At 43.3% G+C, this 18,900-nt stretch overlaps 1 protein-coding gene across 4 annotated transcripts in view; it reads left to right on the forward strand.

Moving 5' to 3' along the window:
- Positions 1 to 18,900, forward strand: part of LOC134529251 (uncharacterized) — a 1,084,551-nt gene that overhangs the window by 835,875 nt on the left and 229,776 nt on the right. The window lies entirely within an intron of this gene.

The following is an 18,900-nucleotide window of genomic DNA, read 5'->3' on the forward strand; positions in this document are numbered from 1 at the left end:
TTAAGATAACAGAATACTGCCAATTAAGAATTTTTTAAATCCACCATTTGCATTTATTTTACAAGTATTTTCTGATTGGATGCACATGTTATTTGCTTATGTGTACTTTGTGTTTTAGGCCCTAAGTAAAGTAGTATTATTTATTAAAAAATTGTTTAGTTGAATTGTAGTATTTTTTCAACAACAATTTTTTAAAAACAAATTTGAGCTTGAATATAATCACAAAGGATATGCTAATTTTAAGAATTTTTTATTATAAAGTGGCACATTTTAAGCCATGTGTTCACTTCCATTTTTTCTTTGTTGCTAGCCAAAATGAACACTGGCAGAAATGTGATATTATTAGACTTTATTCAATAAATGTAGGTGAAAAAAGTATTCATTAGCAGAAACTTGAAGTTAAAGCTCATTTCACATTATATTGAAATGTAGTATGTTTTGAGCATAAGGCCCAATGAGATATTTTGGCTGAAAGTTTTGATTTCCATGACGTCCGTTTATATAAAAGCAATGCACACAAAATCTGACACAGCAAGATGCTATGAAAACTGTGGCGATGGTGGTAAGATATGAGGCGACAACATAAAATGTTAAAGATCTTTTTTTTAATTTTTTTTAATTTGAGTAAATATTATTATCTTTGAAAGATTTGTGCAATGGGAGTGCATGGCTTGATGTAGGCTTTTGGACATACGCCATTGCTTAGCACATGTATGTCTGCAGAAGAAAACTACAAAAAAACACAAATGAAAAAAAAAACACAAATTAAGCATAAATTGCTGTTGTCAGGATTTAACGCCACACAATATTCCACAACAGGAAAATAGTCAACAAACAAGGAAAAACAAAGAAAAGTGGACTAACAGAACGAAGAAAAAAAACCACAAATGATGACAGCACAAAAATTCCGAACCCAAAAAAAAAAATTCAGCACAACAGTCAAAACGAGACAAAAAACACGACCAAACGAAAAGACGAAACAAACACAATAGTTTTACCAAAACAGAAACAAACGACGTTTCGGGAACTGCTATCTGCTCCCGTCCTCAGGCAGAGACGCACATGGTACGGAAACACAGGTGTGACTGAGAAGGGGCTGGCCGCCGTTTCCTCATATGCTCGGCCGGGAGCGTGTGACAGCGATACCGGGAACTATTACGTTCCCATAACTCGCTATGTGGTCGCCAATATAAATAGTGCAACCCCGTCACTTTGATCGAATCATTGGAAACGTCGGCGGGGCGCGATGTGTGTGATTTTAAGATTAAAGGTGGCTCACGGTCCAGAAGAAGTAAAATAGCTGTCGCATGTTGCTTGGCTCTATTTTTAATAGTGTAGGTGTCAGGCGGGGGGAGGTCACCCTTTCCCCTCAGTTAGTTGGCTAACTGATGCATGAGAGTGTCGTGATGTCTGTATTTAGAGGCGTGTGGAGTGTGCGCAAAAATGGCCTAATTAATTTCGTTGTGTGAGTGTAGTGTATAGCTCCAAGGCCGCACATACCCGGCTGACCAAGCAGGCATATCATCGTGTAAGTTTACCGATGTGTAGGAGAAATTACATAGATTAGTAAACACCTGGCCGCCTTAAGGACCGAACTATTGCGTTCCAGTATAGTTCGGTCAAAGTTAGGCTAAACCAGTATTGCTGTAGTTAGCCCCCAGGCTGTTGTCGTCTAAACCTGAAAAATAGAGAGTGAAATTAGTAAATGAATGTCATCCTATTCTATTATTGTTCGAGCAGAGAGATGCCCTCGTCCAGTGTTTTTTTTTTTTTTTTTTTTTGTCGCAATTCAAAAACCCATGCCTTCCGAAACGCGGCCGGCACTGGAGGTGAAGCCTGCCAGGCGGGTCTCGCCCTTCAGGCATACGGAGTCAGCCCTAACACACAGGCAGTGGACCGCTGCATGGGTCAAAACCTACACCTGCATGCTTCAGACCATTTCGAATTAACAAGAAAATGATAGTTACATTAATGAATTAATTAATAATGGCTGGGGAAAACAACTAGCAAGGACTAGTGGAGGAGGTGGGGGAAGGAAAAATTTGGTAATTAAAGGAATTTGGGCCTGCGGTCGAGTTGTCGCTGGTTTATAATTAGAGCCCCGCTGGGACAAAGGTAGTGTTGACGCAATAAAATAGAGCCCCGCTGGGCCAAAAGTAGTGTTGACGCAATATTTACGAGTCCTGGGCATGTCAATCATTGGCTAATCCAATGTTGATTATTTGCACCGCAGGACGTAGACAGGCACATCGGGGCCAGAGAGAAACGTCTGCTATGTTTGCTGAGTTGCCCTGCGTACATGGGATGTGTGGATTCTAGTATAACCTGGCTTAGGCAAGTCGCGGTTTTTTAAACTGTCGCTGTGCAGCTGGGTCGTAGTCCGGAAGTGAATTCATATAAGTATTGGCATGTTCAGGGAGCTGGCCATAAAAAGACCTGTTTTGCCGTTTTATATATTCCTCTACATATTCTACTTTGAGTAGCTGGTGTACTTCTAGTGTGCTGGTGTACCAGCCGCAATCTGCAATGGCTCTAAGTAATTTATTTTGAGTGACCTGTACTTTATCGATACGGCATTTTGCTGCATAGCCCCAGATTTCGCAAGCATATAATAATTGAGGGCGAACTATTTGTAAATACAGCTGTAATTTTTTCTTTCTAGGAAATTGGGGGGCCTTAAACATTGAGTATAGGCTGCGCAAAGTGCCTCGCGCAAACTGTGTCACCTTAGTGGTGTGAACTTTCCAGGTGAGCCTGGTATCTAGAGTTAAACCTAAATATCTAGCCGATTTAACAAATGGTATGGCTTGATTAAAAATTTTTAATTCGCGGTTGGGGGCGGTGTATTTTTTAGTTAAAATTAAAGTTGTGGACTTGGCTCCATTTATTTTAATGCGCCAGCGAGTGTACCATTGTTCGAGTGAGGTAAGCTGCCTCTGAACTTTGGTTAAAGCAAACTTCAAATTCGGGGATTGATATATTATTGCAGTGTCGTCTGCATATAATTGCACGTGGGCATGTTCCCGCGGGATGTCGGCTGTGTAAACATTATAGAAAAAGAGTGAGAGTGGGGACCCCTGCGGCACACCTGCTGTCAGCTCCCGAGTGGATGATTTCGCCCCCTCTATTGATACAAAAAATTTTCGACGCCATAAATAGTGGGCCACCAGATGAATATACGTGTCTGGAAAGTTAAATGTAATTAATTTTTGAATTAAGCCAGGTATCCAAACTTTGTCGAAAGCTTTTTCCGCGTCTAGCATCGTTGCGACAGTAAATTTCGCTCGTGAGTTAAAACCGTCAGTGGCCTCTTCAATGAGCTTAATTAGGGGGTGAGAGGTAGAGTGGCCTCTTCTAAAACCAAATTGGTTATCTGGAATGACTTCGTGTTCGTCCGAATGGTGTTGAAGTCGTTTGAGTAAAATTTTTTCGAAAATTTTACTCATGCTATTTAGGAGGCTAATAGGTCGCCTGTTTTGTGTTAGTGACGCATTTTTTCCCGGTTTCGGAATGGTGATAAATTTAGCTAGTTTCCATGACGCTGGGTAGGATTTAAGAATAAAAATAGCATTTATTATTTTAAGAAAGTATTGTATAGCCTGAAATGATAATTTCTTTAAAGTATCAAAACTTATTCCGTCAGGTCCGCCTGCTTTATTTTTTGGTCGCGAGTGAATAGCTTCTAAGAGCTCTTTAATTGTTACGAGTTCCGGCTCGGCTTGTAGAACGATTTGTAAATAGTTATTAACAGCTACTGTCGTGGTCCTAGTAAACTGAGGCTCGTTTATGTCCTCGTTTGGTGAAAATTGTTTTTCAAAATGTCTGCTATAGCATTTGCTTTATCTATAGCGTCATATTTAATGCCCGCGTTTGTAACAATGGCCGGTGTGGAGATAAATTTATTTTTCCCTCGTAAATTGCGTGTGAGCCGCCACATTTGCCGAGGTTGAGTTGCGCACTCTGTTATTAAGTTTCCGTATTTTTCTATTTTTAAATCTTTAAGTTTTCGCGAGACTTGAGCTTTAAGGCGATTGTATTCAGTCCTAGCTTGCGGTGTTCTCGTTCGTTGATAAGTGTTGCGCGCCTGACGTTTTAAAACGATTAGCATGTCTACATCTGGGTAATTTATTCGCGTAAATTCTCTTTTATTCACGATTTTCGTGTGTTTTTTGCGCACGTCTGTAATTGTGTCGGTGAAAAGTTTTACGTGAGTTTCGAGCTCATCTGCTGTGTCTATCGCTGGAGTTTCTGTAAAAGTTAATTCCAGGTCTTCGCGAAATTTGTCCCAGTCGGGAATACCAAAAGTGCGGCTAAATATCGCTGCGCAAAATATGAGCATTAAAAGTTAATTGAATAAGTACCGGAAAATGGTCTGAGTCAAGCTCATCTAATTTTTCTGAAATAACCTGCGCACCTGGTATGTTTGTAAGAGCTATATCTAATATGTCAGGCATGCCACCATTCGTTGGATAGCAAGTTGGCGAGCCTGGAGCAAAAATTTCGTAATTATTTGCTACCGAATGATCTAATAATTTTCTGCCTGCTGGGTTAGTATTTTTGCATCCCCAGTCTTCGTTTTTGCTGTTTAAATCGCCTGCGATGAAAAAGTGTTGCTGTGTATTAATTAATTTATTTAAATCCCTAGAAAGTAGTGGCTTATCTGGGGGTTTATATACTGCCGACATGCAGACATGCGCATTTTTATTACGAATATTTATGCTGGTGGCCTCTAGGTGCTCTAAGCCAGTTATTTCTATCGGATGGTGATGAATCCCGTGTTTAATTAATATGGCTGTGCCGCCCCCACGAGTGGCGCGGTCAGTGCGGTAAGTGGTGTAACCACAAATATTAAATCGATGATGCGGTGATAGGTGAGTCTCGGTAATGAATGCCACATCAATCCCATATATTACAAGGCACTGTTCCAACTCGTACGACCGAAGGCGGAGACCACATGCATTAAAGTTTAGGAGTTGTAGTGTTTTCCCCATGTTTACTGCCATTTACTGGAGCACTGTCGCGAGTGCTTCCAATAGAATGGTTTGGCGGTATTTAATGCTCTCGGTGGAGCGGATGCGTGCGTAATACGGTTCGAGTGCCTTCACTAAATTCCAATAATCGCACATGCGCAAGATCTCTGCGAGTTCCGCGAGGCTAGTGATATTATTATTTGGCTGTGCTTCTGGCGCGGTTTCTGTTCTATGCTGCTGGCTCTTCTCGACGCGAGCCTGCACGATTTCCGTTGCCGTGCGCCGCGGTGCGCTTACGCCTGACGTAGCTGCCGCGTATGACGTGGAAGCTACTGCCTGTTTGATTTATGCCCGGTTGGCTGGCCTGCTCGCTGGGCCGTGCGTTTCGCGGACTGCGCTCTGTTGTTGTTGTTGTTGCCCGGTGCACGTGTTCCCTGGTGGGCGCGGGGGGAGGGGGGAAACTTTCCCGCGTCGGTGCGGCCGGCTGTGCTCGCGAGGCTGTGCGCGCAGCTTTCTGTGCTGCCTGTTCCGCGGCGGCCTGTCTCCGCGACTCTACGATCTTCAAAAACGCGGGGCACTGTCGCCAGGCCGCGGTGTGGCCTGTCTCTTTACAGTTCGAGCACACCTTTGGTGCCTCCTCTGGGACTGGGCATTCGCTGCGGGGATGCGAACCCGCGCACCTGATGCATTTAGGTACTTCTGAACAGTTTCCGGTGGTGTGTCCGAAGGAACTACACTTCTTACAGAGCGGGACGTCTTCCGCGCGAGTCGTGTACCGCTCAATCTTTATACCACTTGTGTAGTATAGTTGTTTGACGGCGTAGATGTCGTGCGCGCTAGGTGCCACGCACACCACGAATGACGGTGTTGGCTCGAAAAACTCTTTCCCTGAGTTGCGGTCTGTTAGCCGCCGACTGAGCTGTTTGATGAAATTTACTTTAAACCCGAGCGCGGTGAGCTCCTCAGAAATCGCATCAACCGGCGTGAATTTACTCAAATTCTTTATCACTACTTTTTCCCCTCGCTCGCTGGGCTGGGAGAAAGTGTGGAAAGGCACATCGTTTGCCTTAAACCAAGCGGTCGCTTTGTCTTGGTCCAATTTGCCATCAAAAGTTATGCGCACTTCTTGACGCTTCGTCAGCGTCATTCGGTTTTTGATGCCGAGTCGCGCGAAGGCAGGGCCCAAGCTGCCGATTGCCTGACTGTTGCGGATTACGAATGGTACGCGTTTGTAGCGCGGAGCCTCGTCAGTCGGTGTCCGTTGTTGCGGTGTCGGTACCGCTTGTGACGCATCGCTATTACGCCTGCGTTGTCTACGCTCAACAGTGGTGAAGCCACTGTTGTCGTCCTCGGTTGTGGTGGGCTGGAGCCCTGACGGTTTTTTAGACTGAACAGAGTGTTCAGTCTCTGAGTCGCTGCCCTCATGCGTGCGCTTCGTCGCGGTGCCGACCTCCATCTCCTCGTCGCTACTACTCATCGCAAGTAGGTGCCCCGCCTTGAAAAAAGCAGGGCACACAACAGGCGTATCGTCCGACCTAACTAACGTGGTATTCCTATCTGTTCGCCGCGTCCTAACTAGCTAACGACCTAGCACCTTACGCACTGGCCACTGACCTGAGCTTCCTTTTTAGGAACGCCAGGCTAGGCAAAGAGAGAGGCTGACCCTTCTCCGACCAGCACGCGGTAAAGAATGAGAAGGGGCTGGAAAAATGAGGGTATTTATCAGAAAATGGACTACATCTTGCTCAGCCAATGGCAGACAAGCTGACTCCTCATTGGCTGTGCACCATGGAGTTAAAGCGGATTGGTTATTGTAGGTTGAGTGGACTCCTGCCCTAGTTTCTGACGGATACGGACCTGTCTTGAGATCCTCAAAACCATGCCCAAGCCTAAGCGACTAAGCTTTGAGGCTCGCTTCGAGAGCGGAGTCGACAAGAGCTACGAGGGCCCAGTGTTCGCTTGCGAATTGCTCATGTCGGGATCCATTCCAGTGGACAAAAGGGCGCAGTTCCAGGAGCAAAACGCGAAGTGCGGGGCCCGCCTCATGCCCTTCCCGGAGGACAAGCGCGGGTTGAGATTTTGGGTGCGGACCTCGCAACAGATGCGCAGCATCCAGAGCTACATTCAAGAGCAACTAAAAATGCTACAAATCGAAGATACTGCAGTCCGCATTTGTTCGCGTCCTGTCCAGTATGTCTCGTGGGCCACCTATGAGAAGATGCTGGCAGTTGAGGCGGACACTGGACTGCAGTCCCCAGGAAGCCCATCGCAAGAAGCACCACGGCAGACAAGGGATGGCTGCACGCAGTCCTCAACAGCCTCACCTGCCCCAAGGCTGTGTCACAGCAGCACCCAGACAGACCAGCAAGCGGGAATACGACACAACTCGTGTCAGACGCCCGCCCCAGCCAAGTGGAAACACTCTGGCACCCAAACCGCCGTTTTTACAGCAGAGAAAGGTACCAGCACTGCAACCACAGCACCAGCACCAGATCAACAACAGCTGCACACGCCTCGAGACCGCCCAGTGACGCCGGCCGCCCCAGACAAGAAGAGGGAGGCGGCCGCCACTGCTGCGCGGGACCCAAGACTACAATCTGCTGCAGAACATCGCCAGCAGCCTCCGCAACTGAAGAGAGTGCCCTGGCACTTTGTCGTCCTTCGGGGCGGCGGAGGAGCTGGGGTACCGACCGAAGAAGTGGAGTCTGCACTGCGCGAGGCCGGCCACAAACCGACCAAGTGCTGGCGCATACGCAGCAAGGCAACAGGGCGCCCCACCGGCCTTCACCGAGTGGCTTTTGCTACACCTGAAGAAGCCACTCGACTCCTGGAGGCCGGCCTAGCCACCAAGGGCGCCCAGCTCGCAGCTGAACCAGCTCATACCAGACCGCAGCTCCCCAGGGCCTGGGGCCGCACCGAGCTGCAGTCTACTCCGCGCGGCGCAGTGCTGCAGTTGGTAGAAATGTTAACTGCGGTGCCGAGCCGCGCTAGGTACACCACGAGCCAGCCGTGGGCAGAGGGGACTCGTCCCCTCCGTCGGCCTAGCCCCTCTTCCCGTTAAAGAGAGGGGGTCAGCAGCCCACAGTCTAGGAATCTCGCCACACAGACAACACACTTAGCTAACACAGTAAATTAGTCCAGCCTTTGCCCACACGCAAATAAATAAATCAACATGTTTTAAATAACAAAATAATAATCAAAACAAACTGAGCAGCCAAGGCCAACTGCTCAGCTTAAATTAAACCCCCCCCCCTTCCCCCCCTTTGAATTTAAATTTTAAACTAAAAGGGAGGGCTGGACAACACACGAGTTTAAAGTAGAATCAACACACGAAATTAAAGTAGATTATTACAGGCCATTTACAATATAACAGAGCTTCACAGTTAGTAAAAATCAATAACAGAAATGTCAAAACTGAACTCACATTAGACAAAACAGGAGGCTAGGGGTGGCAGTAAGCGACCTGGTACTTCTAAAGGGTCGCGGGGTTCGATGCCAAGTTGCGGCATTCGGGCCCTGCGGCCCTCACTGGCGATGATGATATCCCCTTATCAGTCAGACGAGAGTCTGCTGGGGGGGTGCTTCATTAAGCACTGATTCTGAGCCATTGTAGGTTGAGTATTGGCTATTGTGTTGTGCTGCAGGGATGTTTCTCTCTTAATCAAAGGGATCCACATATTTTTTAATTCAATGCTCTTCCGGCTGAAAATATTTTTATTGCTAATAATGAAAGCTGATTCTTTGATTTTCCTTTTTATTTTATCGGGTTCCTGTATGAGTGGTGTGGAGTCTTCCCAGATAATTTTGTGGCTATTTTTCCATGTATGTTCAGCAAGTCTGGATTTTAGGGTTTCACCCTTCTTGCAGTTGTTTTTGTGTTCTTTGATTCGGGTGGATAGAGCTCTGCCAGTTTCACATATGTACACGTGGCCACATTCACAGGGGATCTGATACACACAGTTGTGGGTTTGTAATTTTTTTTTTCTGTGGCTGGTTTCACCTTTGTAACAATGCTTTTAATAGTAGATTTAGAACGGAATGCTTTTTGAAGTCCATATTTGTTTCCCAGGCGTCTTATTTTTTCTGAAAGCCCTTGAACATACGGAATGACTAGAGTTCCTGCCGGTTTATCGGTTTCTGTGGGTTTGAGAGTTTTGTTGGATTTCATATGCTGTTTGATGGTGTTAGCAGGGTAACCATTGGCTATGAGTTCCTTTTTTATATGATTGTGTTCAACCGCAATAGATTTCTCATCAGAACAAATAATCTCAGCTCGGTTGGTAAGTGTGTGAATTATGCCAGTTTTTGTTGTTTTGGGATGGTTGGATGCAAAGTTAATGAATTGGCCTGTGTGCGTAGGTTTCCTGTATACTTTGGTTTCCAGATTGTTGTTTTTTCTGCTGACTAGTACATCCAGGAAAGGAATGCTACCATTGGTTTCTTTTTCATAGGTGAACTTTATTGATGGCCTCAGAGAGTTAAGGTGGTTTACAAATTCGTCCAAAGTTTCAAGTCCATGTTGCCAGACAGTGAAGGTGTCGTCTACATAACGGAGCCAGATTTTAGGAGGGCTATTACTTTTGCTAAGTGCTTCTTGCTCAAAGTTTTCCATAAATATATTGGCAATAAATGGTGATGCCATGCCATCGGTCTGTTTGTAGAAAATATCCTTGAACTGGAAATATGTCGTGGTGACACAGAGGGTAATCATTTCCATGATGGATGGGATTGGTATTACAGTTCTGTCCTTTAAAGTTGGATCAGCCTCCAATTTGGCTTTGACAATGCTGAGTGTTTCGGCTACTGGTACATTGGTGAAGAGGCTTTGGACATCAAAACTCACCAGGGTATCGTTGTTTTCTATTTTCAGTGTTTGGACTATAGATATAAAATGATTGGAATCTTTGACAAAAGTATCTGTCTGTCCTGCTAGTGGCTCAACAATTTTCAGGAGGTATTTTGATAGTTTCTGGCATGGGGCATTACAACAACTGATGATCGGGCGCAGAGGCATGTCCGGTTTATGAATTTTTGGAGGACTCACAATCAAATCCCCGGTCAACAGCAAACAGGCTCAACAAATAACCCGGAAAGCCAGCCAAAAGCTACTGAGTGAAAGAATTGCCGCATATCACTGTCAAAAATCACTTTTGAACAATGAAATTTCAGCACTACAGCTTTAAATTCAGTCCATCCTTAATACTAAAGATATCAATTGCATTTATCAGTCCATCACGAACCTTGTCCAAAAGAAGTCTTTACAGTGCAAAGAGAAACAAAAAGATAAATTAGCCAAACTGACGAATATGGTGAATACAAAAACACATCCTACAACACAGAAAATTAACACTGTCGTTAATTCATCTTCAAGAAAGCTGTCCAATAGCGAGGAAAATGTTCTACAAAAAGGCCTCAATTTTAGCATTGCTCCACGACACATTCCTGCACTTGACATAGTTTCATCAGTTGAGAGCGCAAAAACAAGCTTCCTGCCGCCAAACAAGATGAATTTCGTTGGAATGTGCGTACAGCAATCACCTCAGCTCGTCCACCTAAACCAAATCTGCCACCTGATGAACTAAAGGCCATCAAATCTCTGAAATCCGACCATACCATTGTAATCCTCCCAGCTGATAAGGGTCGTGCTACAGTCATACTTGACAAAACAGACTATGACCAAAAAATTACTGATTTGATCACCACAGATCAATATACAAAACTGGTAAAAGACCCTACAGCCAGCATTGAAATAAAAGTGTACCAAACTCTAGAAAAACATCAGAACCACATCCCAGACAAAACTAGATCAGAACTGACGCCACACAGCAGTAAAGCACCCCACATTTACGGTCTTCCAAAAATTCATAAACCGGACATGCCTCTGCGCCCGATCATCAGTTGTTGTAATGCCCCATGCCAGAAACTATCAAAATACCTCCTGAAAATTGTTGAGCCACTAGCAGGACAGACAGATACTTTTGTCAAAGATTCCAATCATTTTATATCTATAGTCCAAACACTGAAAATAGAAAACAACGATACCCTGGTGAGTTTTGATGTCCAAAGCCTCTTCACCAATGTACCAGTAGCCGAAACACTCAGCTTTGTCAAAGCCAAATTGGAGGCTGATCCAACTTTAAAGGACAGAACTGTAATACCAATCCCATCCATCATGGAAATGATTACCCTCTGTGTCACCACGACATATTTCCAGTTCAAGGATATTTTCTACAAACAGACCGATGGCATTGCAATGGGCTCTTCTCTTTCACCATTTATTGCCAATATATTTATGGAAAACTTTTAGCAAGAAGCACTTAGCAAAAGTAATAGCCCTCCTAAATTCTGGCTCCGTTATGTAGACGACACCTTTACTGTCTGGCAACATGGACTTGAAACTTTGGACGAATTTGTAAACCACCTTAACTCTCTGAGGCCATCAATAAAGTTCACCTATGAAAAAGAAACCAATGGTAGCATTCCTTTCCTGGACGTACTAGTCAGCAGAAAAAACAACAATCTGGAAACCAAAGTATACAGGAAACCTACCCACACAGGCCAATACCTTAACTTTGCATCCAACCATCCTAAAACAACAAAAACTGGCAGAATTCACACACTAACCAACCGAGCTGAGATTATTTGTTCTGATGAGAAATCTATTGCGGTTGAACACAAACATATAAAAAAGGAACTCATAGCCAATGGTTACCCTGCTAACACCATCAAACAGCATATGAAATCCAACAAAACACTCAAACCCACAGAAACCGATAAACCAGCAGGAACTCTAGTCATTCCGTATGTTCAAGGGCTTTCAGAAAAAATAAGACGCCTGGGAAACAAATATGGACTCAAAACAGCTTTCATTTCTAAATCTACTATTAAAAGCATTGTTACAAAGGTGAAACCAGCCACAGAAAAAAAAATTACAAACCCACAACTGTGTGTATCAGATCCCCTGTGAATGTGGCCACGTGTACATATGTGAAACTGGCAGAGCTCTATCCACCCGAATCAAAGAACACAAAAACAACTGCAAGAAGGGTGAAAACCTAAAATCCAGACTTGCTGAACATACATGGGAAAATAGCCACAAAATTATCTGGGAAGACTCCACACCACTCATACAGGAACCCGATAAAATAAAAAGGAAAATCAAAGAATCAGCTTTCATTATTAGCAATAAAAATATTTTCAGCCAGCAGAGCATTGAATTAAAAAATATGTGGATTCCTTTGATTAAGAGAGAAACATCCCTGCAGCACAACACAATAGCCAATACTCAACTTACAATAACCAATCCGCTTTAACTCCATGGTGCACAGCCAATGAGGAGTCGGCTTGTCTGCCATTGGCTGAGCAAGATGTAGTCCATTTTCTGATAAATACCCTCATTTTTCCAGACCCTTCTCAGTCGCACCTGTGTTTCCGTACCATGTGCGTCTCTGCCCGAGGACGGGAGCAGATAGCAGTTCCCGAAACGTCGCTTGTTTCTGTTTTAGAAAACTGTTGTGTTTGTTTCGTCTTTTCGTGTTGTCGTGTTTTTTGTCTCGTTTTGACTGTTGTGCTGAATCATTTTGGTTTCAATATTTTTTGTGCTGTCATCATTTGTGGGGTTTTTTTCGTTTCTCGTTTTGTTTTTTGTTTTTTGTTTTTTGGAAAACTATTGTGTTTGTTTCATCTTTTCGTTTTGCTGTGTTTTTTGCCTCGATTCAACTGTTGTGTTGAATTATTTTTTTTTTTGGTTCGGAATTTTTGTGCTGTCATCATTTGTGGGTTTTTTTTTTCGTTCTGTTAGTCCATTTTTATTTGTTTTTTTCTTGTTTGTTGAGTATTTTCCTGTTGTGTTAAATCCTGACAACAGTAATTTTTGCTTAATTTGTGTTTTTTGTCATTTGTGTTTTTTTGTAGTTTTCTTCTGCAGACATACATGTGCTAAGCAATGGCGTATGTCCAAAAGCCTACATCAAGTTGAGTAAATATTGACTTACCAAGTATTTAAATTTATTTTTCCTCAGCATGAAGCTGGATTCTGATATAATTGTTTGTTTTATGCAGGAAACACATATTATATATAATCCATCTTTGAAGGAGTATCAAGAAAACAATTTGATTTACAGAATGTGGACGAAAAAAATGTAACTGAAATAGTGTTAAGCTGTCGCGAGAAGACGGTGTCAATCTGTCGCAACGTAAGGCATCGTGTGGTTTCGTGCTGTTTCACAAAATGTCGTGTCACGTCTTTTTTGTTTCTGTGTGCACGCAGCCTAATTCTTTGTATTCTGACATATCTCCATTTGTACCTTCTTCAATACTTTATATCTCTGTAATCTAGCTTTTTCAGTATTTTGCTTGTTGTGATTTGTAGGAAATATAAAAACAGAAATCTAATCCATGATATAATTATTATTAGTGTTTAGATATTTTTAATGTATTTTAAGTATTTTGTTTTCTTGCATAGTATACATACGGTTTTTGTAAAATCCTTTTTCTTTATTTTGGCTGGCAACACTGAAAAAATGCCAGTGAACATATGGCTTAGAATGTACCAATTTTTAATGGGAAATTTTAAAACTGGCCTATCGAAGTAAAGTGTGCAAATATGATTGGCTGTATCAGGGGCTGAGCCACACTGGGGTATGTGAAACATATTTTGTTGCTGCAGAGGGTGTATAGGAACTATGGTACGAAAATGACCTAACCAAATACACAACTTTCATTAATTCTTGCATAATAAGGCATAGAAATTTAACTTGTTTGTATAGTAACTGGGGATGTTATGGTATAATTATGCAGTCATGCTCAATCCTTAGCCATAGTGGGACTACTTGTTTTGCACACTCGCTCTGGTTAACTACAATGTTTGGTGATGGGTGGGCTGGTTAGTGATGAATTGGGCAACGACTGCAATGAATCTTGGGTGAGTGAAGTGGCTGGGGTCTGCACCATGCTGTTTTTATCGACTGGAACATTAATTACTTGCCCCACAATGTAATACTTTCCCGCATGCTGCGACTGTCATGTCTGCATGTATGGCAACGATGGGGACACAGGCCTCTCCTCATCGGACCTAGCTTAGGCAAATAAGTACGTTATACAGAAAGCAATGGTACCCATTGCTCCTGTTCATAGGTGGCACTTATCAATGTTTGCACCCATCCAAGCAGTTTTAAGAAAGCTTAGATTTGACTGCATTCTCTCCCAGAAATGGTTTCTGCAGAATCACGCAGCAAATGCAGTTCCTGGCTACAGTTATGTGCCAAAATAAACCACAACCTTTTGTGTTTTATTTGGCGAATTTCGTCCATTTCAGACGATTTCATACAAAGACTTTCAATAAATAAATCTCCATTTTTAGTGGAATCAAAGATTTGCATACTGCCTCCACAGTACTTCTTTTGAGATATGGACATCAGAAAGCTTTAATATTGTCTTTTAAGGGAAGTTTTGTGTAGGATTTCACATCTTCTCTGTTGAATATTTTAAAGTAATTATTAGCCATTGCTAAACGGAATCTCCTCCTGTTCGTGTTATTAAGTTTGGATATTTGGAAATTAAATAAAACATATATTTTTAATGTACAGTAAACTTCGAATAATACGGTATGTTGGGACGTTACTGGTGCCAAAATACAAAATTTGCTTTATCTAAGGATGGTACATCACTTTATCGATAAACGGTAAGTTGTATCGTAAACACGTCTGTAAGATGGTGTTCGGCAGCAAATATTGTTCAGCAGGAACATAAGGATGAACAATTTAATGCAAACAAAGGCCAAAACATAACTGGAACTGGAGGTGAGGATTTCCAAATGGGTCATTACCAACAGACATAGGTAAGAAACCTTCCCAGTTCAGCTAAAGAAACTCGAAGAACGTCAATTTATGTAGGCGATACCTAACTGTGCAGAATGCTTCCAAATATTTCCGGACTGTGTAGAGCGCTTTCCATTGCCATTTATGTGAAAACTGGAAAAGTTTTTTTAGCTTTAAAAAAATATACGTTTTTAGCTTAGTTTTCTTATTTCTTTTAAGTTCGTTAATTTCTAGGTGGTGCTGGACCATCAGGCTTTCCGGAACGTTGTGTTCCGGATTATCGTAATTCTACTGTATATTTAATATGTAAGAGTTTGTACATTCATCAGTTTATAAGATTTAGATATTTTTTTAGCCTTTGAACAAACTTTCCCTATCGACTAAGTAAATAATTTTGAAAATTAACATAAACATTACTGGTCAGTAGTATTTAAATTAAAAATTGCAAATAAAATTTTTTTAACTTTATAAATTATGAGGTGCAATAACATGTTTTAATAAATTTGATATTTTTCCACTCACCTTAAAATTTAGTTTAAAAAAAGTATAGTATTGGTTTCTTTAATGTCACTGTAAAATATGTGGTCGAGTACTTAGCTGGATGCTTAACAATTTAATGGCCGAATTTCACACCTACACCTTGAGATAATTTATAATTTCTCTTAGGCTAGTAAAAAATCTACTTCCGTTTACCTCCTTGCCATAGATTTCACGGTATGTTAATTAAGCTGATTAAATGTACGTCTAGCTAGATAAATATTTTGTGAACAGTATAACTGATGTTAGTTTATCTTTTTGTGGTAGCTCTTAAGTACAAACATTATCTTCCACCAAAAAATATATTACTCGTGGTTTTTCATAATTTATAGAACTGACCCTTATTTAACAATGCGTATTGTTATAAAGTCACAAACCCATATACTGAAGGAAAAATATTCATCGAGAAATAAAAATAGCACAATTGCCATTAATCTTGAAGTATATATGACTTGATGTAAGTTTTTGGACATACGCCATTGCTAAGAACTATTTCTGTTGAAGAAAAACTAATAAATAAAATAAATAAATAAAAATAAAAATAAAAATAAAAAATAAAAATACTCAAAAAAAGATACAAAAAACACACAAAATTAAGCAAACAATTGCTGTTGTCAACAAGGATATGAACACCACAAAATATTCCGAAACAGGAATATGGTCAGCAAACAAAGAAAAAACAAAGAAAAATGTACTAAGAGAACGAAAAAAATCCCCACAAATGATGACAACACAAAAATATTGAAACCCAAAATAATTCAGCACAACAGTTGAAGCGAGACAAAAAACATGACAAAACGAAAAAACAAACAAATACAATAGTTTTACCTAAACAGAAACAAGCGACGTTTCGGGAACTGCTATCTGCTCCCGTCCTCAGGCAGAGACGCACATGGTACGGAAACACAGGTGCGACTGAGAAGGGGCTGGAAAATGAGGGTATTTATCAGAGAAAGGGCTACATCTTGCTCAGCCAATGACAGACGAGCTGTCTCCCCATTGGCTGTGCACCATGTAGTTAAAGCGGATTGGTTATGGTGGGTTGAGTATTGGCTATTGTTTTGTGCTGCAGGGATGTTTCTCTCTTTATCAAAGGGATCCACATATTTTTTAATTCAATGCTCTGCTGGCTGAAAATATTTTTATTGCTAATAATGAAGGCTGATTCTTTGATTTTCCTTTTTATTTTATCGGATTCCTGTATGAGTGGTGTGGAGTCTTCCCAGAGAATTTTGTGGGAAGACTCCACACCACTCATACAGGAATCCGATAAAATAAAAAGGAAAATCAAAGAATCAGCCTTCATTATTAGCAATAAAAATATTTTCAGCCAGCAGAGCATTGAATTAAAAAATATGTGGATCCCTTTGATAAAGAGAGAAACATCCCTGCAGCACAAAACAATAGCCAATACTCAACCCACCATAACCAATCCGCTTTAACTACATGGTGCACAGCCAATGGGGAGACAGCTCGTCTGTCATTGGCTGAGCAAGATGTAGCCCTTTCTCTGATAAATACCCTCATTTTCCAGCCCCTTCTCATTCTTTACCGCGTGCTGGTCGGAGAAGGGTCAGCCTCTCTCTTTGCCTAGCCTGGCGTTCCTAAAAAGGAAGCTCAGGTCAGTGGCCAGTGCGTAAGGTGCTAGGTTCGATAGGTAGTTAGGACGCGGCGAACAGATAGGAATACCACGCTAGTTAGGTCGGACGATACGCCTGTTGTGTGCCCTGCTTTTTTCAAGGCGGGGCACCTACTTGCGATGAGTAGTAGCGACGAGGAGATGGAGGTCGGCACCGCGACGAAGCGCACGCATGAGGGCAGCGACTCAGAGACTGAACACTCTGTTCAGTCTAAAAAACCGTCAGGGCTCCAGCCCACCACAACCGAGGACGACAACAGTGGCTTCACCACTGTTGAGCGTAGACAACGCAGGCGTAATAGCGATGCGTCACAAGCGGTACCGACACCGCAACAACGGACACCAACTGACGAGGCTCCGCGCTACAAACGCGTCCCCTTCGTCGTACGCAACAGCCAGGCAATCGGCAGCTTGGGCCCTGCATTCGCGCGACTCGGCGTCAAAAACCGGATGACGCTAACGAAACGACAAGAAATTCGCATCACGTTCGACGGTAAATCCGATCAAGACAAGGCGACCGCGTGGTTCAAGGTCAACAATGTGCCCTACCACACCTTCTCCCAGCCCAGCGAGCGAGGCGAGAAGGTTGTAATTAAAAACCTTAGTAAATACACGCCAGTAGACGCGATCTCCGAGGAGCTCACCGCGCTAGGTTTCAAGGTAAACTTCATCAAACAGCTTAGTCGGCGGCTCACAGACCGCAACTCAGGGCAGGAAATTTTTGAACCAACTCCGTCATTCGTGGTGTGCGTGGCACCAAGCGCGCACGACATCTACGCCGTAAAACACTTGTACTATACAAGTGGAATAAAGATCGAGCGGTACACGACTCGCGCGGAGGACGTCCCGCTTTGTAAGAGGTGTAGTTCCTTCGGACACACCACAAAGAACTGCGCGGAGGTTCCGAAATGCATTAGGTGCGCGGGTTTGCATCCCCGCAGCGAATGTCCCGTCCCAGAGGAGGCACCAAAGGTGTGCTCGAACTGCAGGGAAACAGGCCACACCGCGGCCTGGCGACAGTGCCCCGCGTTTTTAAAGATCGTAGAGTCTCGGAGACAGGCCGCCGCGGAACAGGCAGCACAGAAAGCTGCGCGCACAGCCTCGCGAGCAGGGCCGGCCGCACCGACGCGGGAAAGTTACCCCCCTCCCCCCGCGCCCATCAGGGAACACGTGCACCGAACAACAACAACAGAGCGCAGTCCGCGAAACGCACGGCCCAGCGAGCAGGCCAGCCAACCGGGCATAACTCAATCACAGGCAGTAGCTTCCACGTCATACGCGGCAGCTACGTCAGGCGTAAGCGCACCGCGGCGCACGGCGGAGCAAATTGTGCAGGCTCGCGTCGAAAAAAGTCAACATAGAGCAGAAACCGCGCCAGTAGCACAGCCAACAAATAATATCACTAGCCTCGCGGAACTCGCAGAGATCTTACGCATGTGCGATTATTGGAATTTAGTGAAGGCACTCGAACCGTATTACGCGCGCATCCGCTCCACCGAGAGCATAAAATACCGCCAAACCATTCTATTGGAAGCACTCGCGACAGTGCTCCAGTAAATGGCAGTAAACATGGGGAAAACACTACAACTCCTAAACTTTAATGCATGTGGTCTCCGCCTTCGGTCGTACGAGTTGGAACAGTGCCTTGTAATATATGGGATTGATGTGGCATTCATTACCGAGACTCACCTATCACCGCATCATCGATTTAATATTTGTGGTTACACCACTTACCGCACTGACCGCGCCACTCGTGGGGGCGGCACAGCCATATTAATTAAACACGGGATTCATCACCATCCGATAGAAATAACTGGCTTAGAGCACCTAGAGGCCACCAGCATAAATATTCGTAATAAAAATGCGCATGTCTGCATGTCGGCAGTATATAAACCCCCAGATAAGCCACTACTTTCTAGGGATTTAAATAAATTAA

This window comes from Bacillus rossius, chromosome 2 (genome assembly GCF_032445375.1).
Source record: "Bacillus rossius redtenbacheri isolate Brsri chromosome 2, Brsri_v3, whole genome shotgun sequence".
Taxonomy (NCBI): Eukaryota; Metazoa; Arthropoda; class Insecta; order Phasmatodea; family Bacillidae; genus Bacillus; species Bacillus rossius.